The 12,307-nt window shown below is 38.1% G+C and overlaps 1 protein-coding gene across 2 annotated transcripts in view; it reads right to left on the bottom strand.

Moving 5' to 3' along the window:
• Window positions 1-12,307, bottom strand: part of LOC135206691 (bestrophin-4-like) — a 514,714-nt gene that overhangs the window by 235,639 nt on the left and 266,768 nt on the right. The window lies entirely within an intron of this gene.

Below are 12,307 nucleotides of genomic sequence, written 5' to 3'. Positions count from 1 at the left end.
CGGAACTTTTTACTTTTGTCAGTGGTTTTCTTCCATCCCTTTGCGCTCATTTTCACTGGTTCCCCGAAAGAGGTGCTTGGATTCTTTCCTTCTTATTTACTCACTCGTTCAGAGGAATCACTTTCACAACCGAAAGGTGGTTCGGGTCGACGTGATTGGGTCCTGGTCTAACCTGTCTAAGTGGGTCCTGATTCCTCCATCGCTTCCATTGTCTTTGCGTTCACGCTGATTTCGGGATCTTCTTCTTTCCCATCGTTATCCCTACACTAAGAGGTCGGTTGCCTGATGCGCCTTTCCTAACAACTTCAGGCATTGTTTATTATTTGGCAAAGGGGTTTTTACGACCGCGTGCCCTTGCTGTCATCAACCACAGTTTTTGACGATGGGCCTCGCCTTTGACTAAAAAGTCCACCTGCAAGGCAGCAGTTTCCAGTTACTGGCAGCGGGCCTAGCCTTTTACTAAAAAGTAAGACTGCAAGGCTTAGCCTTTTACTAAAAAAGTAAGACTGCAAGGCTTAGCCTTTTACTAAAAAAGTAAGACTGCAAGGCTTAGCCTTTTACTAAAAAAGTAAGACTGCAAGGCAGCAGCTGTCCTTTTAGTCGCCTTTTACGACACGCAGGACCTACGGTGGTAGTATTCTTACACCCCTACCACAGGGTGGACGCTGATTTCGGGATGTTGGCCCATTAAAACGACGTATTGCCACTCGTGTCCCGGTAGATGACGATGATTGCTGGTCATCAACCGCTTCAGTATTACAATCAGGCAAACGTACACACAATATGAAAACAGTCGAATGAAAAACAAACACACACTTTCAAAGAATCAAAATTACGCCATTTTTTATATCCTTTTGCGCACGACACATCGAAGCGTAACTGTTTCTGTGTCCGTGAGAACGCGAGCTTAGCGAATCACATCTAAAAGTTACGTAGATCCATGGGAGGTATTGTTCAGGAGTAAAGCAAAGACTCATTTACAAGCGTGAGCCTACATACTACATACACACATGATGGCTTAGATATTTTTGCTTATTACTTTTTACTTCTTCCGTCCAACCAAAGCCTCGAGGTCTCGTGTGCAAAGACGTTTAGTTTGAGATAATCCACCAGAAAACAAATCTATATTTGTTCCATTTGTTCATCAAGTTCATTGCGAGTCTATTCTTAAGAAATCGGTGTTTTGATCCCGTTTTCTTCATAATGAATGAAAACGTGGGCTTGGTTTGATTGATTTCATAAATATCAAAATTAGTCCTTGAAATGTGAATAGTCGGACCTCGAAGGTTTACAAAGCTATCTTTGTTTGATTCGTTTATCTAAAACAATTATTTTTCCACAGTGAAGATCAGCTCACTTCGAATGGCATTTCAGTAAATATAATTTAGTTAGTTTAGATGATGCCAGCCATATGCCAGCACGCGTTCTTACCCTAGGAAGTCATGTTTTGAAAAGTAATAGGACGCCTGTTGTGGAACCCTGCCCCTCCCAGCCAACACAAACGCTAAAACGCTAAAGCGCTAAAAAAAATAACAAAAAAATAGGGGGTATAAATTCACAAACATCACATAGACCTTTTTACTTCACATCCTCCGTACTTCTCTCAAAAGCCGCGTCTCCTTCCAGGGAGAGATGATTTTCCCCCTGATAACCTTTCATTCTAAAAAGTCATTTCCTTTTTCATGGCGAATGGGATTTGTAAGGAGACAATTTCCGCACTTTTCGTTCCCCAGCTTAGTTATGAAATTTGATTTTATTATCATTATAATAGCAAAACTACCCATCGATGTTGGAAAATTCATTGCATAGAACACGTGCGTCAGCATCGGCTATTTAAAGTTTTATCAATTAAATTAATAACTCGCAATGTACTACATGTGTTATAAAACAAAAATTGACTTATATTTCACTGCTGTTTCTCGTAAGACAGCTGAAAGAGAAATGAGAGCCAGATGTTAACAACATTTCAAACCCCAAAGTCGAGCCTGCTTTGTGATGTTCGAAACTTACCATCTCCATAGGATACTCAAATATGTGGGCAACCCATGCATTGGTGTCTATAAGAAACCACTTTTATTTGAGGAAGTATTTCTGAATTTATAGATACAAATTATACCTACGAAACCAATGATCTGGTTGCAGCCATATATGGCTTTAAACGATCCTCGATCAAAGCTCTATCCAATACTATCCAATAGTTTCTGTTTGGTTTAAATCCGTCAAACCGTTTAGTCGTGATTGAATAACAGACAGACAGGCGGACATATGATATGATAGTTGTTGCTAATGTTAACGAGACAAACCTCCCCTTTGGGGATTTGGCTGAGTGGATATAATGTTGATCTGGTACACCAGAGGGAGGCGGTTCAAAGAGCTTTGCCTTACGTTTTATTTTAATGATTAATCAGTTTTTCATGAAATTTGTCTAGAAAGTAATTGATAGCCTCCCTGATTATTTGTCTCTAATGATGATGAGGTTGACTCATAATCATTAGGTCAAGGCTAAAGTTATTCCCTCGCCCGACTACAATCGAGAAGTTCATTGGCTCGACTTCGTGTTTGGTAATTGTAATCAATCTTTAGAATACGTGGATCCTTTATCCAGTCGTTGTAGAGCTCTCTCTCTCTCTCTCTCTCTCTCTACGTACCTACCTAGCAATCTTTTCACTCCTATATCAACTATAGGAGGCACCTTTCTCTCTCTCTCTCTTCTCTCTCTCTCTCTCTCTCTCTCTCTCTCTCTCTTCTACACCACCTGTTGGAGGCCCTTCTCTCTCTCTCTCTCTCTCTCTCTCTCTCTCTCTCTCTCTCTCTCCGTACCTACCTAGCACTCTCTATTCACTTCTCATTCTCTCTCTCTCTCTCTCTCTCTCTCTCTCTCTCTCTCTCTCTCTCTCTCTCTCTCTCTACCGTACCTACCTGTGCCCTCTCTCTCTCTCTCTCTTCGTCTCTCTCTTCCTCTCTCTCTCTCTCTCTCTACCTCATCTCCTATCCACTCTACATTCCTTCTCTCTCTCTCTCTCTCTTCTTCTTTCTCTCTCTCTCTCTCTCTCTCTATACTATACATAAACTCTCTATACTATACATAAAAAGGTAAGAAAAGGGGGCAAGAGAACTGTGTAAGGAGCTTTGAAGTAGCATAAGTCTCGAGTTCTTTTGTCCGAAGTCAAAAATGACGATCTTCTTTGACCTCGTTGCCTTTTGGCCTCATGTTACAGGGCCTTTCAGTACCAGCACCATTTTTCTCTCGGGACTTATCCTTCCGGTATTTTTTTTTTTTTTTTTTTAATCTTGTTGCATGCCACCTCCTTCAAAAAAATATTTTGTCCAAAGCCCTCTCTCCTCTCTCATCTCTCTCTCACTCTCTCCTCCTCTCTCTCGTCTCTCTCTCTCTCTCTCGCTCTCTCTCTCTCTCTCTCTCTCTCTCTCTCTTTCTCTCTCTCTCTCTCAGATATTATTATGCGTACCTTGCTGCTATATCTACGTCTTCTTCCCTTTATAAGTGAATGGAAGGAAAAACTATTACCGTGAAAAGAAGAGCACGGAAAGTGAAAGACCGTGTTATATATTTTATCTCTCTATGTCTTTCATTGCGCATTTCACACTAATTGCTTTAAGCTTTCGTTAGAGGTTTCAACTGACGTTCGCGTGGTACGTTTTGACTACGTTTTAATGAACGTCATTAGGGAACTTTGACTGAAAGTCCCAATTTACGCTTTGCCTGTGTATCACTCTTTACCATTTAACATCTTTCTTCTCTTCAATCCAATTTTTCATCGTAAATAAAGATGATTTTAGTTTTCTGTAAAAGAAAACTATTGTGCGGTTTAGTCTGTCTGTCCGCACTTTTTTCCAGACCGCACTTTTTCTGTCCGCCCTCAGATCTAATAGGTTACTGAGGCTAGAGGGCTGCAAATTGGAATGTTGATCATCCACCCTTCAATCATCAAACATACCGCATCGCAGCCCTCTAGCCTCGGTATTTTTTATTTTATTTAACGTTAAAGTTAGCTATGGTCGTGCTTCTGGATACGATATAGGATACGCTACCACCGGGTAGGGGTTAAAGTTTCAAGGGCCGCATTGTACCCAGACCACCGAAAGACACATCTATTTTCGGTGGCCTTGACCAAGGTATATAGAATAATATACGTACCTTGGCCTTGACTATATGCTTTAGCGGCTAAACGGAAAACTCGACGTCACCGAAGAAACTTCGGCGCATTTTTTACTTGTTTGACTTTTGTAATTCATCGACAATCGCATCTGAATTCACTCCCTCCGGAGCGAAAGACTCGACTGTAACCGGAGGAGTAAACCGATTCAGCTGACTCAATTATTTTACGACCTCGCACATCGTTAATCCTATTCCCGTTTGAGTGACGTGGAAAACGCCTCGCTCGTTTTGGAAGTCACTCTATAATTAGAGGCTGCACGTTATAGCCTGGATGAAGGCGAGGGGGAATATACGTACGTTCTCTCTTTCTCGAAGCTTCGCACCAGCTTCTAGCTCTCAAATAAGGGACCCCCCCCCCCCACCCCCACCCCACCCCAACACACCCCCCCCCCCCCCCCCACCCCCCTATGCTCGATTCTCGTACCGAGCGAGGACGGACACAATTACGGCCGCGTTCCGTGACATCCTGTTCACATGCCTCGGTGGGCCAGAGCAGTGTATTAGGTACCTAGTTGTTGGTTGACTGCTATGGGTTGCTGCTTAGGTACAGGAGAGAGAGAGAGAGAGAGAGAGAGAGAGAAAGAGAGAGTTGACTAGACATGAATGTTCATTACATTCATAAGATACCTATCAATTCAGGATATTTTTAATTCAGGTGCTATGCATTCCACTCACTAAAGAAATTTATATATATATATATATATATATATATATATGTACATTAGATTCATTTGGATTCATACTTATGATAAGAAACAGTATACTTTATGCACACATGTATACCTCTCTCTCTCCACTCTCTCTCTCTCTCTCTCTCTCTCTCTCTCTCTCTCTCTCTCTCTCTCTCTCTCTCTCTCTTCCCTTTTCCTAATTGAGTAGCCACCCCGTCTGCACCAATAGTAATTGGTTTTAATAGTCAAAGGTTCAAGATATATTCAAAAGAGAGATTTTATTCCTTCCCCGAAAAGTTCAGGTAAAATTAGCCTTATCCTTTTTCTAATCTATCAAAAGAGGATTTGATTCCAGCGGGGATTAAAATAAGCCCCTACTACTACCTCATCCTATTATGTTCCTCCTCCTCCTCCTCCTCCTCCTCCTCCTCCTCCCTCCTCTCTCACTCCTCTCTCTCCTCCTCCGCTCTCCTCTCTCCTCTCTCTCCTCTCTCTTCCTCTCTCGTCTCTCTCTCTCTCTCTCTCTCTCTCTCTCTTCTTCAGCCCGATGTTTTTTTATTTGCCCTTCTATTTGTCCAAAAATGATTTGATAATGCCTTCAATTTTCATGTAAAATTCATCCTCCACAACAAGAAATCAGCATGAGTTAAATCAAAGGCTTTGGTAACCGAAAATTATTGTTATTGTTATAATAATATTTCAATAAATTAAAAAAAAATGTATTCTTACATGTATTCTTAAGCAAATGAAAAATGAAAGTTCCGTCATCCAGCAAATCGATTAGCCTACATTTTTTTTTTTTTTTAGAAAGGAAAGCTTAATAGCAGAATAAGACTCAAACAAATAATAAATACATGAATACAAAGCAAGCGGGAAACAGCTGACGTAAAGGAGAGCGATACCACCGAAGTATCTAGGGATGTCATCGATACAAATACTTCTACGTTTCGTAAAAAGTTTTATCCAGAGTCATCTCTAGAGCTTAGTTTCCTCGAGAGAAAACTGAGACGGAGGAAGAATCGTAGTGACTTCCAAGTAACTGTATGAATACGGCGTCTCTGTAGACCAGGAGTTCTTAACCTTTTGATGACTCCAGACCCCCAATGAATTGCTTAATATGGTTCCATACCACTGTTGCTTAAGTCGTAAATCCTATTTGTTGACAATATAACTTCATTGTTAAGGAAGGCAATAATAAACACAAGAAACATAAGAACTTGGTTACACTGGCCGGTTATAACCATAGGGGATAACTTCCGGGGTTTCAAGTGAAACGACTGTTTATAACAACATATCAGCCAAGTACCATTTTGCTAGTTATTACAAATCAAGAGTTGATGGATTCAGATCAGACTGATGTGTTCTAACGGTAATGCTTTCACAACACACTTTATCTCAACGTTTTACTTGTTCTCCATATAAAGTCTTTACTCATGAACAAGTATTTAAGAAGGTAAGATATTTATAAAAATCACTTCAAGAATCTCCCAGGAAAGTTCTCCTGACTTACAACATTTATCAGCGGAAAATCCTTTTGAAAAATCAGATGCTGTTTTTAACTTCTCCTTTATGGTAAGCTGGTCACGAGTAGGTTCTTTCTTCGATGTTCCTCTTCAGGGAGCGTCTGCAAGGGGAGTTTCACTCTCAAAACTGCTAATCAATGGAAAGCGAGTCTTGCGTAGCAAGTTTCCCTCGTCCGGAAAACTATCGAGTAGTACACAAGAAGTCCTATCCCTTCCTCAATCCCCAGAAGTTCCCACAACCCTCCTCCCAAATCCTCTCCCTCTCTCCAACTGTCCCCCTCTTCCCAAACCATTCCCCCTTCCCCAATCGTCCCCATATCTCCAACCCTCCTCCCAAATTCTTCCCTTCTCCCCAAAGTCTCCCTCTTCCCAACCCTCCCCTCACAAACATTCTCCCTCTCTCCAACCCTCCCTCAAATCCTTTCCCTCTCCCCAACCTTCCCCATCTCCACAACCCTCCTCCTCCCCAAACCTTCTCCTCCCCAAACCTCCTCCTCCCCAACCCTCCTCCATTCCCAACTGGATGGGATGAATTGATTTCAATAGTCAAAGGTTCAAGATATATTGAAAAGAAAGATTTTATTCCTTGTCCGAAAGGTCTAGGTACAAAAAAAAAAGCCTTATCCTACTCTCTCTCTCTCTCTCTCTCTCTCTCTCTCTCTCTCTCTCTTCTCCACTTTTTCCCTTACATTTCAAATACGTTCTGCCGAATATTTCTTATTACATCTTATTTGTCCAAAAGTGATTTTGACTATGCCTTTCATTTTCATTTATAAACCATCGTTCATTATATATTCCTGATTCAGGGCAGTTTACAACGGACAAGAAATTAGTAGAAGGTAAATCAAAAGGTAAGGGAAGAGAAAATTATATTGCAACAACACGTCAAGGTTCATTGCACAAGAAATGAAAAATCAGGTACTCTTTTTCAGCTTTCCCTTTATACTAAACTAAAAAGACAAGATTTCTTAGAGAACTAATTCACAATTACGCATTCCCCTTCAGTGAGCGTATCTGGGGGGGGGGGGGGGGGGGGCTCCAGACTAAACATTGCTAAGCAATGGCTAGGAAGTCTTTTGTAACATACGAGAGTTTTTCGGCGTAACGGTGGTTATTAAAAGCAAAGCAAATATCAATCACACCGCCTTTTCCAACCTCCCAACCTCCCACCCTCCCCCTTTCCCCAAACCCTAGCCACAGCCGAACAAAATAGCAGGGATTTAAAGTAATATGAGCTACGCAATAAGAGTCCCCTTTAAATCTATGTAATATATCAAAAGAGGATTTCCAAAATCCAGGTATTCTTGGGCTATGTCTCACCGCAAATATTTGATCTGTATAACTCCTGCCCTTTCTTCAATATTTTTAGGCATTTGATGAATTCCTCTCACTGCATCTTTAGGATGAGCATAATATTTCCAGTATTATGGTAAAAAAGTAACTTTACTATGTACTTCCCATTATAGGTTAATGGGTCTTGTAAAAGATATACTTAATCACTTTAAGGAATTTGTAAATTAAAAGATAAACAGAGCAGAAACAAGGCACGTTTTACTCCAGTCTCTCTCTCTCTCTCTCTCTCTCTCTCTCTCTCTCTCTCTCTCCATACATACACACACACACACACACACACAATATATATATATATATATATATATATATTATATATATTAGTATAAATTTACATATATATGGTGTGTGTATGTATATATATATATATATATATATATATATATATATATAGAGAGAGAGAGAGAGAGAGAGAGAGAGAGAGAGAGAGAGAGAGAGTACCAATCCAAATCGAAGTACGCTTTTTCCTAGGAAAATGAAATCAGCAATCACTGTCGCATTCATCTCGAGATAGCTGGCGACGCTGGGATGAAATTCTTTAAAAAAAAAAAAAAAAAAAAAAAAAAAAAAAACTTCAGTCGCTTCTATTCGCGTTTTTCTGTTTCCTGAGACGAAATATATCTCTCTTCTTTTTTACCTATTTGCCTGTTTATCAACTAATATCTATATATATATATATATATATATATATATATATATATCCGTATATATATATATATATATATATATATAACATATATAATAATAATCATATACATACACACAAACAAATATACATTTTGTATATGATATATGCTTTAAAAATCACAGCAGATGCACGTGACTTCATTATTTGGGCCAATACCACAGGAAAATGATAGGCAGAAAGTCAGTAACAAGCGCTTTCGCCTTTATTCAGGCACTGTCCAGGCACAATGTTTGAATAAAGACGAAAGCGCTTTGTACAGACTTTCAGCCTATTATTTCCCAGTGGTATTTGCTCATATAATATAATATAATATAATGTAAGGGTGGGAGTCACTCCACCGAAATCTAGTTCTTAGCTTTAAACCCGAGTGTTTTAATAGGCCTTATGTACATATATATATATATATATATATATATATATATATATATATATATATATATATATATCTATATTATGTATATATATCATTGGACAAACAAGGAAATACTAGGTAAACAAGAAAAGTTACACATTTCGTCTCAATAAACAAACGGATCTTATGCAAACAGAGCCACCCTCCCTCTTCACATTATAATGTATCAGGCAATGAATAATAAATGTTTATCTGTTAGATAAGAAAGGCTCTTTATATTTCCATTATCTTAGCAGCCCAGTTCTCCTTTCCAAACTATATAAATACTCGGTGATCAGCTCTCTTATATATGTAATTATTAATAATTTCTTCCAATATCCCTCGGTCATTCGCAAGTGCTGCATCTTAGTTATTCTGATGTCCTATGGGGAAATTATCCATTTATTTCAAGGACCTCATCTATCCCTTCGATAAAAAGAACAGAAGAGAAGAATCATATCCCCCAGTAATTCAGATATGTCGCCATTTAATATTCATAGAGAGAGAGAGAGAGAGAGAGAGAGAGAGAGAGAGAGAGAGAGAGAGCCTTACCTTACAGACCTTACATCTTGTTCGGGTTGCCCCAGGTCCCTCAGTGTGAGGCACCTCTAATGTCTACCAGAGAGTTGCTAGTACATCTTCCGGTATATTTTGCATCTTCCAATCTTGGATGGTCTGGGATGCAGTTTAGATATTTGTCGAGCTTATTCTTAAACACATCTACGCTCACTCCTGATATATTCCTCAGATGAGCTGGCAACGCATTGAATAGACGCTGCATTATCGATGCTGGTGCGTAGTGGATTAATGTCCTGTGTGCTTTTCCTTATTTTTCCTTTGGTATGGTTAGTTTTGGGCACTATTAATCTACCTCTGCTTGCTCTTTCTGATATTTTTAGTTCCATGATATTTTCTGCTATTCCTTCTATCTGTTTCCATGCCTGAATTATCATGTAGCGTTCTCTTCTCCTTTCTAGACTATATAATTTTAAGAATTGTAGTCTTTCCCAGTAGTCTAGGTCCTTAACTTCTTCTATTCTAGCTGTAAAGGACCTTTGTACACTCTCTATTTGTGCAATATCCTTTTGATAGTGTGGGTACCATATCATATTGCAATATTCAAGTGGACTACGAACATATGTTTTATAAAGCATAATCATGTGTTCAGCTTTTCTTGTTTTGAAGTGCCGTAACAACATTCCCATTTTTGCTTTACATTTTGCCAACAGAGTTGCTATTTGATCATTGCATAACATGTTCCTATTCATCATCACACCAAGGTCTTTAACTGCTTCCTTATTTGTGATGGTCTCATTATTAGGTCCCTTATATGCATATAGCTTTCTTTCTCTGTCTCCATAATTTATTGATTCAAATTTATCAGAGTTAAATACCATCCTATTTACCTCTGCCCAATCATATACTTTGTTAAGGTCTCTTTGTAGAGCGTTCCTATCTTCATCACAAGTAATTTCTCTACTTATTCTTGTGTCATCTGCGAAACTACTCACTACCGAATCCTTCACATTATTGTCTATGTCTTCAATCATAATAACAAACAGTATTGCAGCTAACACCGTACCTTGCGGCACACCGGATATTACCTTGACTTCATCCGATTTCTCGTCGTTTGCAATAACTATCTGTTTTCTGTTGTGTAAAAATTCTTTTAACCATCTTCCTACTTTATCCACGATATTGTGTTTTCTAATTTTCTTCGCTAATATATTATGGTCTACTTTATCAAAAGCTTTTGCAAAGTCTAAATAAACCACATCTGTTTCATTTCCGTTTTTCATATTTTTGAATATGTTCTCACGGTGGACTAACAGTTGGGTTTGTGTACTTTTTCCGGGTACGAAACCATGTTGTCCTTTATTAAACAAATTATTTTTTATTAAATGTTTCATAATATTTTTCTTCATTACCCTTTCATACACTTTCATAATATGTGATGTTAGACTCACAGGCCTATAAGTTACTTGCCTCTAGTCTTGATCCACTTTTGAAAGTAGGGGTAATATATGCTAATTTGTGCTCATCATAAATCTTGCCTGTATCTACACTTTGTCTTAATAATATTGCAAGTGGCTTTGCGATAGAATGAACTACTTTCTTTAACAAAATAGCAGGAATTCCATCAGGCCCTGCAGCAGCTCCATTTTTAATTTCATTAATAGCCTGCACAATATCAGCTTCATTAATATCTATGTCAGCTAAATATTCACTATTTTCATCCCTTACTTCTATATCATTATCTTCATTATCTATTCTAGGGGTGAATTCTCTCTTATATCGTTCTGCCAGTATGTTGCAAATTTCCTTTTTTTCATTCGTTAATCTCCCTTCAATTCTCAGAGGGCCTATTTCTATTCTTCTTTTATTCATCTTCTTCGCATATGAGTATAATAGTTTGGGGTTTTGCTTGATATTTAATAGGGTTTTTTCTTCCAAGTCCCGTTTTTCATTGCTTATCTCTATTTTCACTTGCTTTGGAATGAACTGTTAATTCTATGACATTATGGTCTGAAATATTCGCATTATAAACTATTATTTCTTTAACATAATTCATCTCGTTCACAAATACTAGGTCTAAAGTATTTTCCTTTCTTGTTGGCAGGTGATTTATTTGTTGAATGTTGTATTCTATTAGCATATCTAATAGCTTTTCAAATTGCCTCTTATCTTCTGCACTACTATTACTCTCTTTTTATATGTATAAGTACAACCACAATCTCCTATTCGTTCTTTCCATTCTACGAAAGGAAAGTTGAAGTCACCAGATAGGAGAATAGTCCAGTCCTTGTGATTTCTACATATATCATCCAATTTTTCTATTATTAAGTCAAACTCTTTAGTATTAGGAGGTCTATATATTACTATGTTCATCAATTTTTCAGATTCAAATTCTACCGCTATTAGTTCACATTCTGAGTTACTATATTTCTCATATATTTTTCCTTGTTTTTTGTCTTTCCCATATATTGCGGTTCTCCCTTGATTCCTATTTTTTCTAACTGATCTATAAGTTTGGAACCCTTTTATTTGATCATCATTCCCAGTCTCTTGGGAATACCAGGTTTCACTTATATTCATTATATCTATTTTCTTTTCATTTTGGGTTAGTTCTTCTAAGTACTCTATTTTTCTTTTTGAGTTACTCGTAACTAAACCCTGCGCATTCATCACTATGATGGTTTGCGTGTTTCTCCTTCATTTAATACTGGTAGTAATAAGGATTTTCCCATGTCTCTTTCCTGTTCTGGTATGTTGTTCTTTTTTTCATTTCCAGAAATTCTGACATTAAAAAATCCAACTTTTCCATAATATTTTGATCTTCCTTCATCATAATTATTCATTTTGTGTCTGAATCTGCAATTTTCTCCGTTTCTGCAATATCCTCTTGCATAATAAATACAGTTATTATCTCTTGAGTATAATTTCGGAGCTGATGCTTTGAAATTTTTTGCTGACACCTCTGCATATCTCATTGGTGGTTTGCTTTTC

This window comes from Macrobrachium nipponense, chromosome 31 (genome assembly GCF_015104395.2).
Source record: "Macrobrachium nipponense isolate FS-2020 chromosome 31, ASM1510439v2, whole genome shotgun sequence".
NCBI lineage: Eukaryota > Metazoa > Arthropoda > Malacostraca > Decapoda > Palaemonidae > Macrobrachium > Macrobrachium nipponense.
Note: the sequence above shows the minus strand (reverse complement) of the source record. Positions and strands in the feature narration are given on the sequence as shown.